Source organism: Rhipicephalus microplus, chromosome 2, assembly GCF_043290135.1.
Source record: "Rhipicephalus microplus isolate Deutch F79 chromosome 2, USDA_Rmic, whole genome shotgun sequence".
Classification (NCBI taxonomy): Eukaryota; Metazoa; Arthropoda; class Arachnida; order Ixodida; family Ixodidae; genus Rhipicephalus; species Rhipicephalus microplus.
Window position 1 is genome coordinate 87,360,553 of NC_134701.1, and position 18,749 is coordinate 87,379,301.

Here is an 18,749-nt window from a genome sequence, read left to right on the forward strand (position 1 = left end):
CCACAGCCGCTATGCAGGTCACAATGCTCAGAGTAGCCAGAGGCTGTGTCGAATGTGTTTGTGACATAGCTAGCAAAATTGTGCTTTTTTAATTGACCCTGAAATTGGGTGTGAATTTCATGCTGTGTGCCGTGTTCTTCGGAGCCTGGGCTGCCTATTGTCAACATTTTCTGATAGTGTTCGAAAGGTGCTGCAGGGGCTCTTTTAGATTGGGCAATATTTGCCGTATTGCTGATATTATAATGACAAGAGTGCACTACTCCTCTGCTTGGGTTATCCCATTGCTGCTGCATAGCTCCTTCTTACAGTGAAACTGTTTAACCCTATGCAGACAAAAATGGAGGTGGTGAAGCTAACCGAATGCTCTCACATGGTGGCCCTCTCACTTCGTTGTAGTTATATTGTTGTTTTTTTTCCACATCATGTGCCTCCTTTGCACTGCAACAGCAGTGTAGTGCCATGTTCTTCTGGGGCAACTTAACGCTCCTGCTCAGCTGCCATATTGCTCACATTGTTTTTTCATAGGGCCATAATGATATGAGTTCAGGTGACCTAGCATAATGCAGCGTTTTCTCAGCTCGGGCCACTACAACGACTTTTTGCACACAACTTGAATACTGCACTGTAGACACAGTGATATGTGCAGAGGAAAGAGAAACGATGCTTCTTAACCTTTTGGCTAGTGCATTCACATCTCTACATCATGGGCACAAGCCCTCATATGCAGAGAACTATGGGAGATTGTGCCAACACACCCGTGTACAGAATTGGCTAAAGTCTGCGTCAGCAGCAGAAATGTGTATGGAGTTAATCGGCATGGGGACAGGCTTTTGGATGAGTCTATTCACTGCCAAATGGAGATATGCAGTACCCTACGGACAGAACAGCTGTGTTTCATTTCAAGCATTTTGTTTCATAGCATGGCATGACCTGCAATGAATTCTGTCAACTTTGATGTTCACTCAGAGGCTCTTTTTGCTTGCAGCGTAGGTGCACAATTTATAGACTCCCCTACTTTGGGAGAAGGCATGATAGGGAATTTTCGGCTATGTTCAAAGCTTGGCTTGTTTCATTAAGCATAATATGCTGGGCATCAAATACAATTAGGATCCCTGTCTTGCACTGTCTCAGCTCTTCGTCTTAGTATTCTCCTGCCTGCTCCTACTCAATGTTGTATCTTTTTGCCACTAGAATATTATTGTGGGCCAATGTTTAAAGTAATATAGGAATTCAGTGACGCCTAACGTACTGTCATTTCTTAAGGCTGATTATTTTTGCATCTTTTAATGTTGACGCACCTGTGTCGTTCTTGGTCTGTACATTTTTGCAGTAACACTCCTCTTTGTGCTAGGCGGTCATGTTTTTTGCCGCTGCTACATTATTCAAGTCGGGGCCATAGCCAGAGTTTGGTGCACCATGCCACCCAACCCTCCGAAATTTTTTTCGCCATGGCATGTAAAGAGCAAAAATGACCATTTCAAGGGGGTGCCCCTCACTACAAATATTTCTGGCTACGCACCCGTTTGAAGTGATTCTTTTTAGATACTAAGCCTGCCAAATCTATTTTATGCAGTAGCACTTTTATGCTATCTTACGCATTTGTCTGCTGTTCTGAATGATGTAGCTGTATGTACTGTTTTCTAATAAATTGTGACATGCAGGTGACTGCACTGTCACTATGTTGTGCTCTGAAATATTATCAGTTGTGGTTTGCTGTTTGTAGGTAAACTGATATGTCTAATTATAAAACTGTGGTGAGCTAATGTTCTGCCTTCCACGTCTAAACTTTTCTGAATAATTTGGCGTAAACTCTCCAATGTGTCATTAACCCTTTGTTGCATGCTGTCCAGTTTAGAGTTTAGTGGAAAAATTTGGAAAATTTGTGACTCAGCTGTGGTGATTCTGAGAGGCGCATGCGCATATTGGTAACTTAGGTGGACAAAAGAGGTCTTCATTCGCTGCTTTAGATTGCACTATGGTCGAATACTTTTCCCTGCACTCTTGTTCAAGAAAGCAGACACCTACATTGGTGGATAAGTGAAGTTCTCGTCTGCTTTTTTTCTTATAACACATACGAAACTTTGATCTGGTTTATTTTATTTTATTGCATGGATACGACAGAAGAAGCGTTCATAATTACAATGAAAGCGAAATGAAAGTATATTTCACAACAAGTTTCATAGTGTGTCCACTCTAGTGGACACCATGCACGGTGTAAACCCAGCTGTGGTGCCTCTGAGAGTGCATGTGGGAAATGGTAACTAAAAAGAAGAAAAAAGGTTTTAATTCACCATGGCGAATCGCAGCATTTTCTGCCCTTTTTTTCTGTGCTCTTGTTCAAATAAGCAGTGGTGGCTTTTTGAAATTCACTTCTTTCTCTTAAAACAGAGATGAAATCGTGATTTGTTATGTTTTGATCAATGCAATTCTAGCCATGAACAGTAAATATTGTGGCTTAGCGAAGTCAAGATAATCTTTTTAAACAGTTGAACCCCCAGTACCCCCTTAGCCCCCTCCACTAGAAAGAAATTTCTGGCAACTTTTCTGGTGGTACTGCAGCAAATTTTTCGCTATAATTTGTTTGAGCAAGACAGCTGGATGGGTGAAAAAAAATATTGCAACATTAACTTATTGAACTTCTTGTGCATGTTGATCACTGTAGTGGACATTCTGTATTTTATGAAATAAAGGTTATACTTCAATACATTTTTGTGCCTTTTTGTGAATGCAAAATAACAAAAAAACAAAGGTAAGTACTGCTCTGATGCATAGGTTTCTGCCATGCAACAAAGGGTTCAATAACCATAATCAACTTGTCATTTAACAATCATTTGGAGCCTAGAGTCACAGAGACTGTGAACACATTAGTCACATTTTGAGGTGGATGAACGCACAAATGTTTCTACGAGCGGTACCAGTTAGTCTCCAATGGGGGTACCTTACTGCCCTTTCACAGGGTACTCAATTCCAAGAGAAAAACTCTGAGGACACTTGAGCTTTGCCGTCAAGATAAGTACTAAGATTTCATTGCACGTTAAAAAATATTTGCTTAGAATAAGAGCCATTGTCATGCACGTGACTAATAATCATTTTGTGATATGGCACATCAAAGCTCAGGTTACATTTGATTGGCTGGTGAGCTTATATACCATTTAGCATAAGCTGCACATGAAAGCAGAAGCAGTTGTCATCTGCTCGAAAGGAAGGTTTAGTCAATCAAACACTGATATAAGAAAAGCGCGATCAAGACAACAAAGATTTCTATAATTTGAAGGTGCACTTGGCAGTAAAACTCTGTTCTGTATATGAGTCTTCTTTCTTATCTGCCACTGAGGGCACATTGTTGTCTTGTTCTCAAGCTTTATTTGTCTGTGTTTGCTCGGCTACTTCTGTTAACATGTTTTTTTACCAGTCAGCTCAGCTTTTCATTGTTCTGAGTTGCCGTCTTTGTGAAGGACTTGAAGAGGAATACTGCTTCAAATGAGCAATTAGTAGAAGACCTGCAGTTTTGGATGTGTATGTTTTCTTAAAGTCACTTGCACTGAGGTTAGTTTCAGATGACATCTCATTTTTGCTAATAGTTTTTTGTGATAATGTTATAAGCTTGTTACTAGTTTCATAGTGCTAAATAAAGCAGTAAACAAGGAGTAAGGAGAAACCTAATCTGGAAAATTGCACACATTGTTGTCTTTTGAAGGCAAAGGATTCAGGAATTCTTTATACAATCTCTGAAAATTTTTCTTGGACGCCCTTAAAAAACACATAACGTCAAGCTAGAGGTCTCGAAGTTTTAATTACTAGGTTATGCTGTCATAACCATAATTTAATTTTTTATTTTAGAGATGGTTTGACACTTCTCTGCTTTGTCCTTAAAGTAGAGAAGATGAAACAATATAACATTTTCTGATCTCTTGTTGGTTTTCTGCCTTAAATAGGCGATCTCTGGAAACACTGTTACGCATCATTGGATGACATGTAAACCTTAAAATTTACTATACCTAGGTGAACAGAACCTTGTGCACAGCACAGGTTTAATAAAAGTCAAAATTTCAGGTTGTATATGTCTACATCAATTGCACACGAAGCAGTTGTATTTTTGCTTTGCACTAAGTGTTACAAAGTGGATCGAGATTGTCAGTTATGCGCATATCGTGGCCTTAACCAGGCGCGCCCAGAACTTCGGGTAGTCCAAAAGCCCGAGCCCGGCCCACAGGCTCGAATAGGCCGATATCGTCTCACATCGGGCTGGGCGCGACAACGAAGTGCTTATCGTGCAGGCGGTGTTAGGCGCTAAGTCCATATCGAACCCAAAATATAGATGCTCTGCAGGAATTTTCCCAATGCGTAGCGATGAGCATGCGAGATGAAATTTGTGAATATTTCCCCTATCCTGCATCTGATGCACTAAACTTCTCGAATGATAATCAGTCTAAATATACACAAGCTATTGCTATGCTCAAGCAAAAAAATAATGGCAGTTTTGGCAGTCCTACCAGAGCAAGCAACGAAAAGAAATTCCTGCAGTCGTACTTCAATGAAGCCTAAACCAATAGACAGCTTATTTAGACACAATTTCTTGCAATCCGCGTATCGTTGTTTATGTACCACTCTGATACGTTGAATGAAATGCTACATTCCGCAGCTAGGCCAACGCCGCCTTGTACATACAACGGGCCGCGCGGGGTCGCAGCGAGCGTCGAGCTCTGAAATGCGGCCCGTACGGTTCGCATTTGAGTGAATGCTAGCTCTAACAGGTTAGAGAACAAATGCAAGTCTCATCGTTGCAAAGTGCAGGCTACGAGGTGGTGTTTGTATGATGCGCAGTGGTCGTTATATCGAGGGTTTTACGTCACGAAAGCAGGCTTGCTGCAGTGGAGGGCTCTGGAAATTCAGACCAAATGTTCAGGCCATATTCGGTGTGTGAACGGACATCGCACAGTACACGGGCCTCTTATTCTGCCTTCATCGACATGCGTATACTGGTCGTAAGCGCGTTCACAGCACGCTTGACTATATTGTCACGGGGTCGTGACGTGGCCGAAGACAGGAGACTTCTTGTTGGGATTTAACTGTTTATTTGGGCGAACCTGTGCCCGGTAAACAGAAAGTCCAATTACAGCAGCAGTCTCGCACAGATAGCAGTCTCAGACTGATAGCGGCGAACGGAGCGTCGGCCTTCGATCAACAACTGACAAGCGGCGAAGCGCGTCGGCATTTATACTCCCGCCATCGAATGTTCTAGCGCTATCGCTGGCGGCGGCGTACGTTCCAGAACAATCTGTACCATTCGCACAGTGGGCGTGATCTTATCGAAATGATCTACTACAGTCCGGAACCCTCTCGAAAACTGCAGGCGCGGTTTGCGTTGAGAATAGTGTGGTGTTTTGGGACGATAACAAAAACTTGGAAAATGGAACGTGGCATTGCCCCCCTCTGAAAAAGGCATCGTCTCGATGCTTTAACTAAAGAGGAAGGTACAATAATAATGCAAGAAAGTACAATGAATAAATTACAATACAACAATAATACAAAAAAAACACTGTTTCAGTTTGTTAACGCGCATGAAACGGCTTGAGGCGTGCGACATGGACGACTTCAGGTCGCGATCGGCGTCGTTGAGAGTTCGTGATGCCGTCGGGGACAACCTCGTAATCAAGTGGGCCGAGACGTCGAACCACCCTGTACGGTCCGAAGTACCGTCGCAGAAGCTTTTCACTTAGTCCACGTCGGCGTATCGGCGTCCACACCCAAACACGTTCACCGGGCTGGTATTCCACGAAGCGTCGTCGAAGGTTGTAACGGTGGCTGTCGGTCGTCTGTTGATTCTTGATACGAAGCCGCGCAAGTTGTCGGGCTTCTTCGGCGCGATGAAGGTACTCGCTCACATCGAGGTTTTCTTCGTCGGTGACGTTGGGTAACATGGCATCGAGCGTCGTTGCCGGGCTCTTTCCATAGACCATTTTGTATGGAGACATCTGCGTCGTCCCCTGCACCGCCGTGTTGTATGCGAAGGTCACATACGGAAGAATGGCATCCCACGTCTTGTGTTCGACATCGACGTACATTGACAGCATGTCGGCGATCGTCTTGTTAAGCCGCTCGGTGAGGCCGTTGGTCTGTGGGTGGTACGCTGTCGTCCGGCGGTGGTTTGTTTGGCTGTAAGCCAAGATCACTTGAGTTAAGTTGGCAGTGAATGCCGTTCCTCTGTCGGTGATAAGGACCTCCGGGACGCCGTGACGTAGGACGATATTTTCGACGAAGAACTTAGCTACCTCGGATGCACTGCCTTTTGGCAGGGCTTTTGTCTCGGCGTAGCGGGTGAGGTAGTCGGTAGCTACCACGATCCACTTGTTTCCGAAAGCCGACGTCGGGAACGGCCCCAGTAGGTCCATACCAATCTGCTGGAAAGGTCGGCAAGGTGGATCAATTGGCTGCAGAAGTCCCGCTGGCCTTGTCGGCAGTGTCTTGCGTCGCAGACAGTCCCGGCATGTCCTCACATAACGAGCGACGTCGGTGGTAAGACGCGGCCAGTAGTACCTTTCTTGTATCCTCGCGAGCGTGCGAGAAACACCGAGGTGCCCTGCCGTCGGATCGTCGTGCAAGGCCTGCAGGAGTTTTGGTCGCAGAGCTGAAGGCACCACAAGGAGGTACTTAGCCCGAAGCGGTGAAAAGTTTTTCTTTTGGAGAAGACCGTTTAGCAGGAAGAACGACGCAAATGTGCGCTTGAATACCTTCGGGACTTCGGCGGTCCTGCCTTCGAGGTATTCTATTAGGGCCTTAAGTTCCGGGTCGGCCCGCTGTCGTTCAGCAAAGTCGTCAGTAGTTATCGTTCCCAAGAAGTAGTCGTCATCCGGGTCGTCGGGTAGCGGTTGGTCGACAGGCGCACGAGAGAGACAGTCGGCGTCGGAGTGTTTTTTGCCGGACTTGTAAATGACAGTAATGTCATATTCTTGAAGTCTCAGGCTCCATCGTGCGAGGCGACCTGAAGGGTCCTTCAAAGTGGCTAGCCAACACAAGGCGTGTTGGTTGCTCACAACTTTGAAGGGCCTGCCGTAGAGGTATGGGCGAAATTTCGACGTAGCCCAGATGATGGCGAGGCACTCCTTTTCTGTTGTGGAATAATTTGCTTCTGCTTTGGATAGCGATCGGCTGGCGTAACTAATAACCCTTTCAAGTCCGTCAGCCCTCTGCGCAAGAACGGCGCGAAGACCTACGCTGCTTGCGTCAGTATGTATGTCTGTCTCGGCGAATTCGTCGAAATGGGCAAGTAACGGAGGCGTCTGGAGGCGATGTTTAAGCTCCTGGAAAGCGTGTTCCTGTGGCGTTTCCCACTTGAACTCCACGTCGGCCTTAGTAAGGGTAGTGAGAGGATCGGCGATGCGGGCGAAGTTTTTCACGAACCGCCTATAATAGGCGCACAGGCCCAGAAATCGGCGCACGGCTTTCTTGTCAGTGAGTGGCGGGAATTCGGCGATGGCGGCTGTTTTCCGTGGATCAGGACGAACTCCATACTTGCTGATAACGTGCCCCAGAAACAAGAGGTCTTCGTACGCAAATCTGCACTTTTCTGGCTTCAGTGTGAGTCCGGAAGTCTTGATGGCTTGAAGTACAGCTTCAAGGCGCCGAAGATGCTCGTCGAAACTCGAGGAAAACACGACGACGTCGTCCAAGTACACAAGGCAAGTCTGCCACTTCAATCCTGCCAGTACTGTATTCATAACGCGTTGAAAAGTTGCAGGCGCTGAGCAAAGGCCGAAGGGCATCACCTTAAACTCGAAGAGGCCGTCCGGTGTTATAAACGCCGTCTTCTCTCGGTCTCTTTCGTCGACTTCGATTTGCCAATAGCCAGTCTTGAGGTCCATTGACGAAAAGTACTTGGCATTATGGAGCCGATCAAGTGCGTCGTCTATTCGTGGGAGAGGATACACGTCCTTTCTTGTGATTTTGTTCAGGTGGCGATAATCGACGCAGAAACGTAGGCTCCCATTCTTTTTCTTCACTAACACCACGGGGGATGCCCATGGGCTCTTGGACGGCTGGATAATGTCATCCCGCAGCATTTCATCAACTTGTCTCTTGATGGCCTCACGTTCTCGCGTCGAAACCCTGTACGGACTCTGACGGAGTGGTCTGGCATTTTCTTCGGTTATGATGCGATGTTTCGTGATTGGGGTCTGCCGAATTTTCGATGACGACGAAAAGCAATCTTCGTATTGCAGGAGCAGGGCCTTGAGCTGTTCTTGCTTATCGTTCGGAAGTCTGGGATTGACGTCGAAAGCTATGGGAGGGGCTTGGTTCCTCTGAGCAGGTTCCGCAGAATCGGCGAGGGTGAAAGCACTGGTGGCTTCGACAATTTCTTCGATGTATGCGACCGTTGTTCCTTTGTTCAGATGTTTGTACTCATTGCTGAAATTTGTGAGCATAACCGTTGCTTTGCCTCCCCGCAACTCTGCAATTCCTCTTGCGACGCAAATATTTCGGGTGACCAACAGATGCTGACTGCCTTTAACGACGCCTTCGAAGTCAGGGATTCAGGAGCGCCGACTGAAATAATGACGCTTGAGCGAGGCGGAATGGTGACTTGTTCTTCCAGCACATTCAAGGCATGGTGTCCAGACGGCGTGCGCGGCGGTAGTGCTTCTTCTGTGGATAACGTTATCGACTTTGTTCTTAGGTTGATGACAGCACCATGGAGGCATAAGAAGTCCATGCCAAGGATGACATCTCTCGAGCAACGCTGTAGGACTACGAAGTCTCTAGGATAATTAAATACGGCCGTTAATGGTGACTCTCGCTGTGCAGATTCCTGCAGGCGTTACGAGATGACCTCCGGCTGTGCGGATTTCAGGGCCTTTCCGAGCTGTCCTAACTTTCTTTAACTTCGCGGCGAACGACCCACTGATGACAGAATAGTCGGCTCCAGTATCGACGAGAGCGGTCACACTGTGGCCGTCGATGAGAACGTCGAGGTCGCTAGTTCGCCGTCTCGCATTACAGTTAGGGCGTGGCGTCGGGTCACGGCTGCGTCGGCTTGTTCCGCTGCTTCCATGTTGCGTCGTCAGGCCACCTTCGGTAAGTGAGCTTTCGCCGTCAGGGCTTTGCCTGGTTGGCGTTGTGTTCGGAAAGCTCCGTCACGGCGTCGTCGTCGTCGGAGGATCTTCGGTAGTTCGTCGCACAGCAACCGCACCTCCATCGGTTGCTGCCCTTAGTTTCCCGGATACGGGCTAAGAGACCAGCTCCGCGTTGGGCCAGAGTACTGCCGGTGGTGCGGTGACGTGCGGCGGCTGGGCGACGGCGAACGCGAAGGGCTTCGTGGTGTCCACCGAGTTCCTGTCAGGTAGTCGGCGATGTCACGTGGTCGTTATCCTGGCTGTGAGCGCGGTGCATTGACGGCGAAGCCACGCAATCCCATCTGTCGGTACTGGCAACGGCGGTATGTGTGTCCGGCCTCGCCGCAGTGGTAGCAGAGCGGGCGATGGTCAGGGGTGCGCCAGACGTCAGGCTTCCTCGGTGCACTGCGCTGGGCCGCTGGCGAACGGTATGACGTCGGTGGGGGTGGTGGCAGCGGTGGCGTCTGTCGACGGAAGTGCGATGGGGCGGCGTTTTGGCATGGACGGGGAGGAGCGTTGTGGCGCAGTGCAGCGGCGTAGCTCATAGCTTCCGGCTCGGGCAGCGGTGCGTGGGGAATTTGAAGCGATTGCCGAACTTCTTCTCGCACAATGTCGGCGATCGAATCCACTTGAGGCTGCGCCGAAGGCAACAGCTTGCGCAGCTCTTCCCGCACGATCGCTCGGATCGTTTCACGCAGGTCTCCGGAGTTACTGGCTTGAGCAGCAGCGCAGTCTGCAGTCAGGCGACGATTATACTGTCTTGTGCGCATGTCCAGGGTCTTTTCAATAGTGGTCGCTTCGGCTACAAATTCTTGGACGGTTTTCGGTGGGTTTCTCATCAGCCCCGCGAAGAGCTCCTGTTTGACCCCTCGCATGAGAAAACGAACTTTTTTTCTCCTCAGGCATGTCTGGGTCAGCGTGACGGAATAGTCGGGTCATTTCTTCTGTGAAAATGGCGACATTTTCATTTGGTAGGTGAACCCGGGTCTCTAATAAAGCAGCGGCCCTCTCTTTTCGAGCGACGCTCGCGAACGTTTGCAGGAATGCGCCGCAGAAAACATCCCACGTTCGGAGCGTGGACTCCCGATTTTCGAGCCAGGTTCTTGCGGTGTCTTCTAAATAGAAGAACACACGACGCAGCTTTTCGTCATGATCCCAGTGGTTGAGGGCGGCCACACGGTCGCATGTCTCTAGCCAGGACTCCGGGTCTTCGAACGATGACCCATGGAAAATTGGTGGTTCCCTGGGTTGATGCATGACCATCGTGGGCTGGGACACTGCGGTTGTCATTGTCGCTGCAGTCGCGGTCATGACCTTGGTCTTCCGCGGCTTGTCGTGTAGAAGCCCGTACTCCGGTGGTAGCCCTTGCTGTCGGCGGCTTGTTCGCTGCTCTTGGTTGGCGTCGGTGTCTTCTCCGTGACGTGGGCTGGGTTCACGGCTTGACGGGGGCGTCCGGTACATGAACGAAGTAGCACCTCCACCAAATGTCACGGGGTCGTGACGTGGCCGAAGACAGGAGACTTCTTGTTGGGATTTAACTGTTTATTTGGGCGAACCTGTGCCCGGTAAACAGAAAGTCCAATTACAGCAGCAGTCTCGCACAGATAGCAGTCTCAGACTGATAGCGGCGAACGGAGCGTCGGCCTTCGATCAACAACTGACAAGCGGCGAAGCGCGTCGGCATTTACACTCCCGCCATCGAATGTTCTAGCGCTATCGCTGGCAGCGGCGTACGTTCCAGAACAATCTGTACCATTCGCACAGTGGGCGTGATCTTATCGAAATGATCTACTACAGTCCGGAACCCTCTCGAAAACTGCAGGCGCGGTTTGCGTTGAGAATAGTGTGGTGTTTTGGGACGATAACAAAAACTTGGAAAATGGAACGTGGCAATATATATTTTGATATAACAGCTAGCCGACCCTGTACGTGCAGTACACCTGACTGTCATATAGACTGCCTGGGTTCGATTGTGGCTAACCGTGATGTATTTTTAACGATTGACAACACCGCCAAGCGCGGCACCGCATTTTCTGTGACACGGGGTTACAATTTTCGCACTTGAGCCGCTGTATGCGGGTATGTGCCTGCCGCACATCACTGATTGAAATGATTTCATGGCGTGTGTGACAGGGAAGTTGCATTGGTCATGTCATGCCCTCACGTTCATACGTCATACATTCGAGCGCTACTGATGTTTTATCAAGTATTTAAAAACTCGAATAGAGTTGCAAGGTAACTGAAATGAAATGTCACACCATGTGTAATGTTTGCTGCTAGGCAATCGACCTCTACCTGCTGGCCTTGCAAATAAAGTGTTTGTCACCAGTGCTACGATAACGAGGGACATGTGCAGGGTTCTCCTTCAGAGGGGGCAGATGTTTATTGCCGCCCCCCTGCCCATTAGGTCAATGGGTAAACTTTGCTTCCCTTCTCCCCCCTCCCCCTCCAATGTAACAGCTATAATGATCTTGTCAGATTAAGCTGACGAAATTTTACAGCAATCTTGCTGCACCAGCCATATACACACATCCTAAAATTTTTGCATTTTAGTTACTTGGGCAGCATTGAATCAGTTCCTGCTGGGTTGGATTGAAAACAGACTGCTGATGCGTCACACGTGTGTCAACTAGTGTGTGCCTGGAAGATTTCACATATACTAACTTCAGTTTCAAATCTCCACCCCACTGGCCAATCATTAAGCCCACTCAGACTCGCTCAAGAAATATATTTTGCACTTGACGCAGACTGACAAACTTTTTAGGAGCGAAGCTCCTTAAGGCGTGGGCTGTGCGTCCCCTGCATGTAGCCACCTCTCGTTCAGTTCTAAGTATTACGCTAGCCACCGCCCGATCTAAAGGGTACAGCCATATCCATCCGTCCATCCGTCCGTCCATCCATCCATCCATCCATCCGTCCGTCCGTCCGTCCGTCCATCCAAAAGACGCAAGATGTTATAAACTAGACGGCGGTACGTGTAGTTGATTATGAAAGATGCGAGGTGTTGTAAAATAGGAATGATGCCACATATAGCGCGTGTCATCGTTCGATATAGTGCGGCGACGTACGCTAGGGGGAGCGTTGCAATAAAATCGAGTGGGCAAAATGTACGGAGGATTCATGGTTTACCAGGTTTACCTCCGGAGCTTCGCCCACTCATCATCATTCACTTCGTGGATATGGCGGCATTTTTTTTCGACGTAACTCACTCGTACTCAGGCTCACTAAATTTGTCCTCAGCTGAGGTCACTGTGCCTCAAACTCAGCAATATATTACTCACAGCTTAAAACTCATTGGTACATAAGCATATAATCAACTTTTTTTAACTATAGTGTCAATGCTCTGAAACACCAATATCTGACAAATTTGGTGCTTTGCATAACACCTTTTCATTTCACACTTTAAAATACAAGTTAACAGGAGTTGCAATACAGTAAGAACATTTTGAATGAATGACATGACTGATATGACGTTTTTATTGCGAACTTGTTTAATTCGCAGTTTGTGGGAAGTAAGTGGGAAAATCAAGGCGTCTCTCACCAGCACTCTACGTAAGTTAAGCCTTTGATCAATCAATATCGGGCTGGAGGATGAACTAGGTGTTGAGATAATTCTGATCAACATGGACTGTAGTGCATTGAAGTACGTGTGAAGAGACATGGATGTGAACATGAGCAGACATAAAGCTGATAGCTATTCTGAAAAGGAGTAGGTAGGGCATATCGTTTTTAGAAAAAAAAGTTGAGCTCGCTTAGATTCACCAAGTTTTTCTTCATAGTATTTTGAACTCACGACTCACAAATTTTTTTCTCAACTAGGCTCACTCTTACTCAAACTCACAAAAACACTACTTGGTAAGACTCAAACAGCTCGTTCTCGGTACGAGTGAGTCGACTCACGAGTGAGTATGCTCCACACAGAAGCTGGTAAAGTGAAGAAGCCTATTTAATAACAACATTGATGAGATGACCATGACAGAAACATCGCGGTTTTGAAAATATCCTTCATACTTGATGGTGTAGCTTTAGATTGCCGTAAAATCCTGAGCAAGTGCCACCCTCCCTTCTAGGATAGATTTCAAATATGTGGTCTCTTCTACCCTCCAATCATTTTCACTGTTTCATTCACAGTTTTTGTTTGCGCAATGAGGGCGTACGAAAACAGTGAATGCATGTAAATTCAATAAAGCATTTATTTAGAAGCACGGGTGAGCAATCCTTATTCTTAGCAGCTCTATCATCAAAATCTTGAATATCGTACCATAACTGAGCGAGGGCCCCCGCTCCAAATCTTTTCAAATAATCCTTGACCACAAGAGGGTGCTTGCTCGAGAGTTTACGATAAGTTCACCTAGCATGCCATACTAAACCAGTCAAAAAAGTGAATTTTCTGTGCATTCAAGGGTCACTCTATCATGAGTGTTGCTAGATTGCACCTCTTCGGGTTTGTTAGTGCAGTTTCAATTTATCACGACCCAACCTTTGTAAGGAGTTCAAAAGATGAAGTAGCCCGAATAACTTGCTCTGTTTTCATAATCAGGCTGGTGAAATCACGTCAAGCTCATAGCACTTACACAGAAGAGATAAAAAAATACGAAAAGTTGTATTATTCACAGTCTGTCCTCCAGCCATCCTTTTTTTAAGCGTGAATGCAGTCTGTCCGCACCTGGTCAATATCGCAGTATGTATCTGTTGCAAGAAATGTTTCGTGACAAGCCAAGAGGGATATGAGCTTCACAGCTCTTCGCCAGTCCCAATTATTTGAATCATTATTTTCTTAAGCCAGGAACTGAAACAAGGTACCGATTAGGCCTGGGCAAAGATACTTGGTACCACATCTCGGTACTATCACGAGATACTGAGACAGTAGGCACACAAGTCAGACACAAAATACTAGCAAACCTCATGTATCTGATGCAATACTTGTCATTTGTATTGTAATATACTTGAATAATTAGCAAATTCATCAGTAAAACTCCAGTGTTGGGGCTATTGCGAATTAGCAGCTGTTTGTTTTCAAACTTTGTTTTGACAATCGTAGTTTCTTCTTGCACTACTGACAAGAGTAGGCAGGCACAGAGAATTTACTATCAAATTCCATCAGCTTAATACATTGATCTCTGTCCCCCTTATTGTCTCAATAGGAAGAACCCTGTCCGCAGCGCCCACCAATGTTGCTCAAGATTGGGCATTCATACTTGTGCAATTGTCAAATAAAAAGCAAATATTGCGCATGTCTAAGGCACCATAACGACACGTATATATTCTGCATGTGAATCTTTTACTGGAAAAGGCACACAGAAGTAATTTTATGGACCATAGCACTTATCCTGCTGCGCTGACCATGCAACGCTTGCACGAAAAGGCGAGTGTTTTCAACGCTTTGCTAAGAGGAGACGGTGGTGGCACCTACTCGTCGCCTTGAGTTCTACAGGCTATCACCTCTGAAATGGGCGCGCACACCCGTCTCATAGCCACGCGCTTCGTTTTCCAAGAAAACTGCCAGATGGCACTCATGCCTCACGCGTGACGTGACTTGATGTGTTCGTTCGCCTCCGGTGCACGTTCGAGGCACTCTGACGCAGCGCCTCCAGAATACAATTCACCGATTTTCTTGCGTATAAACATCAAATAAGTGTTTTGTTCGCTCTCTCCACACGCAAGACTATCGTCTTTCGACGATATTTGCAGATTAATATGCAGATACGGGGCCAATTTTTTTGTAAATGTTCTATTGATACATACATCACATCCCACCACGTTTTTTTTGTTTTATTCTCATAGTCTCAAAGTCACCAAAACATCTACATGGTCAAGGAATTGTGGAACAATGCCGTTTTTCTTTTTGAGGCTCTTCATCTTGGTCTAAAGCTTGGCCTGTTTCGCGTGTCTTGATGTTGTCCCGACGTTTCTGATGGCACTCTATCCGACATTGCTTGACGTTATCACAACACGTGTCTGGCGGCACTCTATCTAACGTTGCTTGACGTTCTCCGTGCTTGAATACCACTTCGTCCACCTCTTTTGCTGCCGCTTCTCGCACAACTGTGGTGCCTTCTTCAAATTGTAGTCACCACTGACCTTGATCTGTTGTTCCTTGTTCAAAGCTTAGTGACAGTTTCGCTTTTCCTGAGCCCATTTAAAAGCACGGCACATTTCACAATCTTTAAGGTGCTTCACCTTTTCCGCCTTCATCTCCGGTTTACGAACAACCTCCTTCTCCTTCTGAACCTTAGGCCGCGCATCTGTACTAGTTGAACGGTCAGTCAATTCAAGCTTACTATAGGCGACGTAGCGGTCCCGGTAGAAGGCAGCTGCACTCCGTAATGCCCTTCCTCCTTTCGTGTTGCTCGCAGTGGCTAGAGTTTCTTGACTCAGCTTGTGTCACTTATTCTGGGATGGCTTAGCAGCTGGCTTGGTGGCTTGTTTGTTCTTCTCGCGCTTACTTTCTGCAGGTATTTTATTTTACCTCAGAAAGCTTCAACCTTATGGCTGACACGCTGTCGAAGCTCGCCCAGAGAAATGACAAGTTCCTACGCCTCTGAGCAGATACTTGCCTTTGCTTCCCGTTGTTTTTTTTTCCTGGCTTGCTGTCTGGTACAGTCTTTGTTTAAGCTGTACGGTCTTGGTGGCTGAGTCTTGAGCATGGAAAACTTGACATTGGCGCTCCATGAAATCGCGATCCTTTTTGCCACGTCTACATGATTGACGTGCATATGACGATGCACCTGGCAAAAGGTTGGCGGAATTCTCAGCCCCTATGCAGAGCCTTAAATCATCATCATTCGTGGCGAACAGGTCAATAGACCGATGCAAGACGTCGTTAACTGCAAAAACTACTTTTTGCTTGTGAGCCATCTGAGCACAATGGCGCCTGAACGTGAACGCGAAAGTTTCTGAACGTGCCTCCAAGCGCCTGCATAAATACACGGACACAAACGATCTAAACAACAATTTTCTTTGAAAGAACCAATTGTGGGTAATTATAACATTGAACTATCCGTCAATGCTTCCTTTCTAAATGGTCGTTAGCTGTATATTGGATTTATTTGAGTTTATTGCACAAGAACATTGCGAGGAGACCAGGTGAAAAAGCTCCACTGAGCAGCTATAGGGGAACCTTGAGAGAATATTGGTGTAATCAGTCTTTGTCGTGCACACCACAGCTCCAGCTTCTTATGTGAGAAAACAAATGACGTGAAAACGACATATCGCGTAATGATCACTTATGCACGACCACGTAAAAATAAGAAAATAAACTGTTTTCAATACGGCGTATTGTTTGCCATTGGTTCTTCGGCATTTAAAATTTTCTGTGGCCACAAAATCGCCTGCATTTTATATAACGCCAAGAATCTTGAAAACGTCTCCTTTTAAATGTAATTCAAGTAGGCTAGCTGCCAATCTCATAAGTAGCGGCTACATACAGCCGCTGGCAAGATAGGTTAGAAGTTTAATAAAATATTTCCACTGGCAGCATAGCGGTGTTTAGTGTTTGTTCGCGTATATGTCTCTCTGAGCTGATTCTTGTGAGAGAGGAAGAGGAATAGAGAGAAATGAGCAGCGCTGCACGTGTGTGACTCTTTGCAGTGCGAGATGTATATCTTCGACTTGATCGTTGATGACGCGGCGCTCTTTAGTGGACGCACGGTATGATCTTTGACGCAGCAGCTGGTATAGGCTGGTGTCAACATTATGTTTTATTTGCGACGTGCGGCCCAGTTGAGGTTGCGACACATCGAAAGAATTCCGGAACATGTAGAAGATCAAGTAGGTCGGCATGTTCGGTGGGAGTGAGGGTGTCGACGATGGCGCTGGTGCATCCATCTTTGGACGACTCCTCCAGTGCCGACAGTGCTTTTTGGTGGTCGCAGTAGTCATCCGAGACATCAACCAAAGACGAAGGGTCGAGATTCTGCACCCGGCCGAGACATCCCCCGCAAGCATAGTGACTGAGGCGGAAAGCGAATTGAGTACGAACATATTGCTTCTTTTGGTGGCAAGGTCAATCATTGCGAAAGGCAGCGGCAGGGCTCGATGACTCGTGAAGATATCGTAATGCATAAAAAAGACTGTAGCGTCAGTTTAGGCGTTGCATGAAACGGGAACAAGTGCGACATTTCCAGGTGCAATATCGGTACCTTCATGAACGAGCAACTTCGGTGGCTGATGAAGAGCGTCAAGTAACGGGACGTCACACGAGGGTGAAAACTCAATTTCAGCGCTTGCGCAGTTGATGACGGCATTATGGTGAGATAGGAAGTCCAGCCTGAAAATGACGTCATGCGAACAGACAGCGAGGACAAGAAACTCCACGATGTAAAGAATGTCTTCGATGGACACTCTTGCAGTGCAGGCTGTGAGAGGCGTCACTTGCTGTGCGCTTGCGGTGTTGGCCGACAGTCCCAAAAGGGGCATCGTGCCTTTGCGTAATCAACAGCAGAGATTTGCAGCAATAACAGAAACAGTGGCGCCGGTGTCCACAAGGGCGAAAGTACAATAACCTTCAATAGTTACTGTGACCACGTTAGCAGGGGAGGAGTGAGGGCTTAGAGAGTTCGAAAATGGCGCAGTTCTTGGCTGTTGAACTGATTTGATTGATTGATATGTGGAGCTTAATGTCCCAAAACTACCATATGAATATGAGAGACGATATAGTAAAAAGCTCCGGAAATTTCGACCACCTGGGGTTCTTTAACGTGTGCCCAAATCTGAGCACACGGGCCTACAGGATTTCGCCTCCATCTAAAATGCAGCCACTGCAGTCACGATTACCACCGCAGCCAGTACCTTAGCCAGCAGCCGAGTACCTTAGCCACTAGACCACCATGGCGGGTCTACCTCTGGAACTGCGGTGCTTAGTTTTCCTGATTGGATGGTCGGGGCCGGCGGCGTGTGGAGGAGGGCGACCGCCGAGCCAGTCTTGAGCCAGTCTTCCACGTCGGTCCCATCCGCAACGCTGAAGACCTTCGGGTCCCGTACCCTAGGATGTCCAGGGCAGTTGACGAACTCGTGCAAAGGCGACGATGGGTTGACGTGGTCAGTCATGATTGGCGGTAGCGTGAGGCTTCGCTGCTCCGGGGTGTAGCGACGAAGATAAACTGCACCCTCCACCACATATACATAGGTTTATTAGTAGTTAAGGACAGGGGAGAGGCAGCGTGAAGAACCGTCTAGGGACCGGCACAGCCGTGAACCGAAGCGCGCGAGCCTAGAGAGCCGGGTGTTGCCGATGCTACTCGCTACAGGGATGTTTTCTTCTTCACAACATATATATATATATATATATATATATATATATATATATATATATATATATATATATATATATGTGTGTGTGTGTGTGTGTGTGTGTGTGTGTGTGTGTGTGTGTGTGTGTGTTGTCAAGCAGACCCTCCGTGAGCGGTCACAACGTGGTTTATTTCGACGTTTCGGCCTAGAGTCTGGCGTTCATCAGGATTGAGGGTACAGCTTGTTGGTGCTCAGCTTTATACAATCTTGAATTAGTGGGGGAGAGAGAGAAAGAGGAAAAAACGAAAAAAGAAAAAAGAAGAAAAAGAAAAAAGGAGGAAATAAGGAGGACTCCCCCAGGCGCCATTTTCACTCTTCATTCCCCATCCCTCTCCATCTCTCTGTCTT